Raw genomic sequence first — 7,265 nt, 5'->3', positions numbered from 1 at the left:
AAACTCATATGCTTATAATAGAGGTACCCTTGCTACAAATGGGGTTACTTTGAAAAATGTTCAAAGAAATGCAAAAAGTTGGAAATGCCAAACATCAAAAAATGGCACAATGTTCTTGATTATCGAATGTTCAAAAATGGGGGGAAAATAAACCCAAAGCAAACCACCGTCATGAAACTCATACACTTTGAAATCCTTTTATCCTTGATTAATCCTATCTTTGTTGCATGGTGGAGAGGGGACGGCCCTTCTTCTTGTCTGGGTAAGAGGAGGAATTCCGCGATCCTACAGTGTTTTCTAACACCATAGGGAATTGACTCTTGACAAAAGCATTTAGCGATTGTGGACAAAGGTAGCCTAGTTTGACACAACTTAGAGGTGACTAGTTTGGATCCTCTTGAACTTAGTAACTAGGAGAAACAATATCTATGGTGGAGTGTGTTCCCTTAAATTGCTTCCATTGTAGGTGATTTCCGCCACTTAGATGAGAAAAGTGGCTGTTCTTTTTGTAGATGCATCCTTTACTTATTTTTATATGCTTAAATGTTAGGATACATCGCCATTTTGACAAGCCCCAACTTGCCTTGCAAGAAGGAATCTTACCTCATAGATGTCTTGTTGTGAGTTGAAGGGGCGGAGTGAGACCCGTTAATTGTCTCACATCGGCTAGTAGTATTAATAAAGGTCATAGTTTTAGTCACCTCTTTACTCGGGACGAGCAAATGTTCGATTTGGGGATATTTGATGTGACTCATATTTGCACACATTTAGTCCCCGAACTAGCCTCGTTTCTATCTTAAGCTTCCTACTTTGCATATTCTATGAGGTTTTGTGCCCTTGGTAGGGAAGGAGCGCTAACCTTGCGTGTATGGAGCAAAACGGAGCTAAATTGATCGCATCTAACGAACAAGCATCAAAGAGGAGACCGATACTAAAGGCCGAAGTAGTAGATAGAACAAATAAAGGGGTAATGATGAAGGACCCATATGGCTCCTGAATGATTCCCACGGATCATGAGGCAGCCAAATGAAGAAGAAGGAAATCTCCAAGGAGAGACGGACGTCCCGAGCACGGCTGGAGCGTCCCAAAGCATAGGACGGGCATCCCAAGACTCAGCCCAGGCGTCCTTCGAGCAGGACGGACGTTTTTCCATACAGCATGAGCGTCCAACAGGTGTAGTTCGAGCGTCTCCATGGGGGACTTGCAAGGCGTTAATCTTCATTTTAGGGACTTAATCGTCAATTAAGCCTTTAGTTAACCTAATACTTGTACTTAGTATAAATACTCTCTTGTAATAGAAGATTGGGATCAAGCCATTAGAGTAGATTATGTTAAAAATCTTTATCTCTTTACTTGACATATTCATATATGTAATGATTTTAATTTAGTCATAAAATTAAAAGATGATCTTATGCATGCACACAATAATTAAAAGAAAGAAATTATCAACCCTTACATTGATATTTCGGATTATTGGGCACAAGTAAGATCTCCTTCTTACTTGTTCTTGAGCTCTCCTAAAATGGAGGAACAAAGGATTCAAGTATAGAATTCCTCCCAAGGAATAATACCCAAGATATACTCTTAACAAAATTAATATTATTATTACTAGAACAATATTAACTTTAAATAAAATTGACCCAAAACTTAATTTGTGTTCTCTTATATTCAGTTAAGAGGAAGAAGAATAGAGGAAGATTTTATCTCACTAAAAACTCTTATTTTTAGATGTTGAATGAAAATGAATACACTAAATTTTGATAGTGTATATTTGGTAAAAATAAGGAGAAAAACCCATGGTTTTTCTCTTCTCAAAACCAGGTGGAATGGGGGGAAGGGAATGGCCAATGCATGCACAAGGTGGTCTTCACAAGATTAAGTAGGCATGCATGGCTAGTATTAGGTTAACATGATTATGTTTACCACTAACATAATTAACATAATATATACCTAATACTTCCCATTATTTCGGTCCATTTAGTGTAAAATGGAAAATCCATTTTACACATTATTTTGTCAATTTGTCACATGTAACATGTCATGTAAAAATGTTATGTATTTTTAACATATTAAAAATCAACGCATTAATAAAAATACGTCATATACAAAATTGACTTAGTAATTCATAATCACTTGTACCAAAATAATTTACCAATTATAAATCACAACATTTTGTATTTATAATAACTTATTCATTCAAATGCAATTGTTTCCTTAAACAATAATTTCATCTAAGTAATAAAACAATTCGATTACTTAGACCGTATCTTATTTAATCAAATTACAATGAGACACGTAAATATTACTTCCAAAATTGTCCGTCAATTTTAAGTAATTTAATTAACCCGTATCGTCATACGATCAATTAAATGATCAATTAAGAGTATTATCCTTTAGGTATGACCTAAGGGGATCAACTGATCACCACCGTCGCACGACAGTAATGTCAAACTCTAGTCAGCCAATCATTACCGATATGTGAGGACCAGTTGACAGTAAAATATTACATCCCAAATGTATTCTTAAAATGAGATTTAAACATGTGATCATCATGATCAACAGTTGTGATCGCATTATTGTCGGAGGACACATATTCCAACAATCTCCCACTTGTCCTCGACAAGTGTGCATCACCAATTCTCTTGTCCTATTACTATCTCCCACTCAATGCAAGGTGTGTTTCAGGTCGTACTTGCAAGTGATCATATCGAGAGTAGTTTCCTCGATCTGGAGAATAACTGATTGACCGGATTTATCCACCATGGATACATTCCGAGCGTGGCCACGCATTTCCAGTTCATTACTCCTCGAGTGGCCCTGAGATATTGTTATAACCCTGATTAGGGGTGGACAATTCCTATCGCACTTATTCCCTTTGACTAGCCACAACCATCATAACCCAAAATATGCCCATTTGACCCCATTTACGAAAGTCGTAGTAACACAAATCAAAGTTAATCTGAAACTGTGCCATCTTAGGCGAATAGTCTTTAGTCAAAAGAATCGACTCATTAGAATACTATAGTAGCTCTCGCCACGACCAGGCTATATAAATTTGCCAGAACTCTATAAGCGGTCATAAGGCCCGACAAGGTGTTCCTAAAAGCCTGCCTATGTGATCGACTAGTAATTCTCATATGACTCTATGGCACTTGAACTTGCCATCAATCGCATCACACTCCAGTCACTTCGAGACATCACCTCATATAAATGACTATGGGTAAATACTATGTTAATCCGTGTTCACTTTAACGAGGTTCAATTGTCTCCACAACCCGTTTTGATGTAACAATGTATAAAGAAAAGATAAAAGACAAATGTGATTATGAACATGAACAAAAACAACACTTTTTATTTCATTTCAAAATCTAACATAAACTTGGTACACGTTTAAGTCCCATGGACGCAACATGTCCATCATGCTTGGCCTGCGATAAAGGCTTGGTGAGCGGATCGGCTATGTTGTCATCCGTCCCAACCTTACAAATCGCAATTTCCTTTCTTTCAATGAAATCTCTTATTACATGATATTTTCTAAGTACATGTCTAGATCTATTACTAGACTTTGGCTCCTTAGCTTGGAAGATCGTCCCACTATTATCACAATAGAGAGTGATGGGATCATTGGCGGTAGGTACTACTCTTAGACCTTCCGTGAATTGCTTGATCCACACAACTTCCTTGGCGACTTCGATGCTTTGCAATGTACTCGACCTCCGTTGTTGAATCCGCGATTCTGACTTCCTTGAAGCTTCTCCAGCTAACGGCACCACCATTGAGCATGAAAACGAAACCAGCTTGTGATTTCATGTCATCTCTATCCGTTTGAAAACTCGAGTCCGTGTATCCATTAACACGTAGCTCGGTGTCTCCTCCAAACACTAAAATAGAATCCTTAGTTCTTCTCAAGTACTTAAGGATGTTCTTGACGGCTATCCAGTGACTCTCACCTGGATTTCCTTGATATCTACTCATCATAATCAAGGCATATGAGACATCAGGACGTGTGCATATCATGGCGTACATGATTGATCCAACAACGGAAGCATAAGGGATCATCTTCATGCGTTCAACATCATGAGGTTCGGAGGGAGATTGAGTCTTGCTCAATATAGTCCCAGTTACCATAGGTACCAAACCCCTTTTAGATTTGTCCATGCTGAACCGTCGAAGAATCTTATCAACATAAGACTCTTGACTTAGTGCCAATATCCTCTTGGATCTATCTCTATGGATCCGGATACCTAATATGCGTTGTGCCTCTCCTAAATCCTTCATTTGGAAGTGGTTACCTAACCACTTCTTAACAGAAGACAACATTGGAATATCATTTCCAATGAGTAGTATGTCATCGACATACAAGATTAGGAACACAACATTGCTCCCACTAAATTTCATGTATAAACATGGTTCCTCAACACTTCGAGTGAAACCATTCTCCTTTATAACATGATTAAATCGATGATTACAACTTCTAGATGCTTGCTTAAGACCATAGATGGATCTCTTAAGCTCGCATACTTTGTTAGGATTCTTAGAATCAACAAAACCTTCGGGTTGTATCATGTACACCTCCTCTTCTAAATGTCCATTTAGAAAAGCGGTTTTGACATCCATTTGCCATATTTCATAATCATGAAATGTGGCAATTGCTAACAAAATCCGTATGGATCTTAGTATGGCTACGGGGGCGAAGGTTTCATCATAATGGAGACCTTGGACTTGGGTAAATCCTTTTGCCACTAGCCTAGCTTTGTAGAAATCATCATCATGTCCTTCTATGCCATTCTTGACTTTGAAAATCCATTTGCATTGGAGAAGTCTTGCCCCTTTAGGCAAATCTACAAAGTCCCAAACTTGGTTTTCATGCATAGAATCCATTTCGGACTTCATGGCTTAACGCCATAAGGAGGAATTAGGACTAGAGATTGCGGCCTTGTAGGTAGCGGGCTCGTCACTTTCTAAAAGCAACACATCGAGTGTTCCATCTTCTTCGATAAGTCCCACATATCGATCGGGATGGCGAATAACTCGACTCGTTCTTCTTAGTGGAGGAGGGACAACCGCGTTAGACGACGAAGGAACATCTTCTTGTGTCTCTACCTCGGTTTGTGGCTCTTGAACTTCATCAAGTTCAAATTTTCTCCCACTCTGTCTCTTAGAAATAAAGTCTCTTTCTAAGAAGACAGCCGCGCAAGACACAAACATTTTGTTATCTTGAGGTTTGTAGAAGTAGTATCCTCGAGAATTCGAGGGGTAACCTACAAAGGTGCATTTTTCGGATCTTAGAGCAAGCTTGTTGTCATTCTTTGTCTTAACGTAAGCATCACATCCCCAAATTTTCATGTAGGATAGATTAGGAATTCGTCCTCTCCACATCTCAAATGGAGTCTTTCCGGTGGCCTTAGTGGGACTATTATTAAAAGATATAATTGCAGTTTCGATTCCAAATCCCCAAAACGAGTTTGGTAACTCGGTTTGACTCATCATGGATCGAACCATATCAAGTAGGGTTCGATTTCTCCTTTCGGCAACACCATTTAGTTGTGGTGTTCCAGGTGGAGAAAGTTGTGATATTATACCACAACCTTTCAAGTGTGAATCGAATTCCAGGCTAAGATATTGTCCACCACGATCGGAACGTAGTGCTTTTATCTTTTTGTCCAATTGGTTCTCCACTTTGTTTTGAAATTCCTTGAATTTCTCAAACGCTTCACTCTTATGTTTCATTAAATAGACATACCCATGTCTACTTAAGTCATCGGTGAAGGTTATGAAGTAGTCATAATTTCCACGAGCGGTGATACTCATTGGTCCACACACATCGGTATGTATGAGTCCCAATAGTTCACTAGCTCGTTTCCGTTTACCACTAAAAGGATTACAAGTCATTTTGCCAAGAAGGCAATATTCGCATGTTCCATATGATTGAAAATCAAATGGTGTAATCACATTAGTCGAAATTAATCTTTTGATGCGATTCTCGTTTATGTGACCTAATCGACAATGCCAAATGAACGCTTCATTTGGGTCACTTGATTTTAGTTTCTTTGATTGAATATTATAGATATCATTAGTCGGATTTGATGTTTCTAAAATGTAAATGCCATTAATAGAAGAGGCTTGGCCTATAACCAAATCGTTCCTCGAAATAGTACAACGATTGTTCTTAATGACAAAACAAAAACCGTCCATGTCTAGCATAGCGATTGAAATAATGTTTTTAGAGAGTGTAGGCACATAAAAACAATTATATAAATACAACTCAAATCTGTTAGGCAAAGCTAATACATAAGTTCCTTTGGATTTGGTCGCTACTCGAGCTCCATTTCCAAGGCGTAGATCCACATCTCCTTTGCTAAGCCTCTTCACGTCTCTTAAACCCTGTAAATGATTACAAAGGTGAGAACCACAACCGGTATCCAGTACCCATGTCGTAGTGGAAGTATAGTTTATATCAATAACATAAATTTCCTTAGGAATTTTACCTTTTGGAACGATGATTCCTTCCCTTATATTACGCAAATATACGGGACAGTTCCTAAGCCAATGTCCCATGCCATAGCAATAATGGCACTCATCATCAACTTGCTTGAAGTTTTTGACTTTCTTTCCCTTCTTCTTGAACTTTTTGCCCTTTGAAGCAAGAACTTGATTGCTTGAGCTCCCACTAGTTTTGGCATCTTTATCTTCCAGAGACAAAGATCCTATAGATTGTATGAGGCGGTCTTCCTGAGACCGGCTTACACGAGATCTAGTACTAGTAGGTGGTCTAGTAGAAGTGATGAAGTTAAGGTTTCCATCCGAACCTATCCCAAAATGAAGTTCTCTAGTAGTGTCGAAATCATTGTTGGAGCAAACGTCGTCAAAAATATTGTGGCATGACTCAATAGTTATCGGTGCGGTAGCGTTTGATGGATTCATTGTAATGAACTACAAGTATGGAGGAAAGCAAAAATTAATATTTGTCTTTTTAAATCATACTCGTAAATAAATTAACAAGATATGAGCATTTATATAGTGACCTCTACCCAACTATTATAAATGATTCCGAGATCCAAATTCATATTAACTTGGGCACGGGATAGCCGATGAAACCCTTATCAATATAACTCGGTGGACTAACTCTTTAATCGATTCTACTTTTAGAATTCTCGGTCGATAAAATTACTCTAATATTTATCTATAGCCCGGAACACATGCGACTACGGTCACGAATACTTCCGTTGAGGTCAATCCAAATTTCAAATAAATGTGTCCATGAT

Source organism: Silene latifolia, chromosome X (genome assembly GCF_048544455.1).
Source record: "Silene latifolia isolate original U9 population chromosome X, ASM4854445v1, whole genome shotgun sequence".
NCBI classification, from domain to species: Eukaryota; Viridiplantae; Streptophyta; class Magnoliopsida; order Caryophyllales; family Caryophyllaceae; genus Silene; species Silene latifolia.
This window is presented reverse-complemented; position numbering follows the sequence as displayed.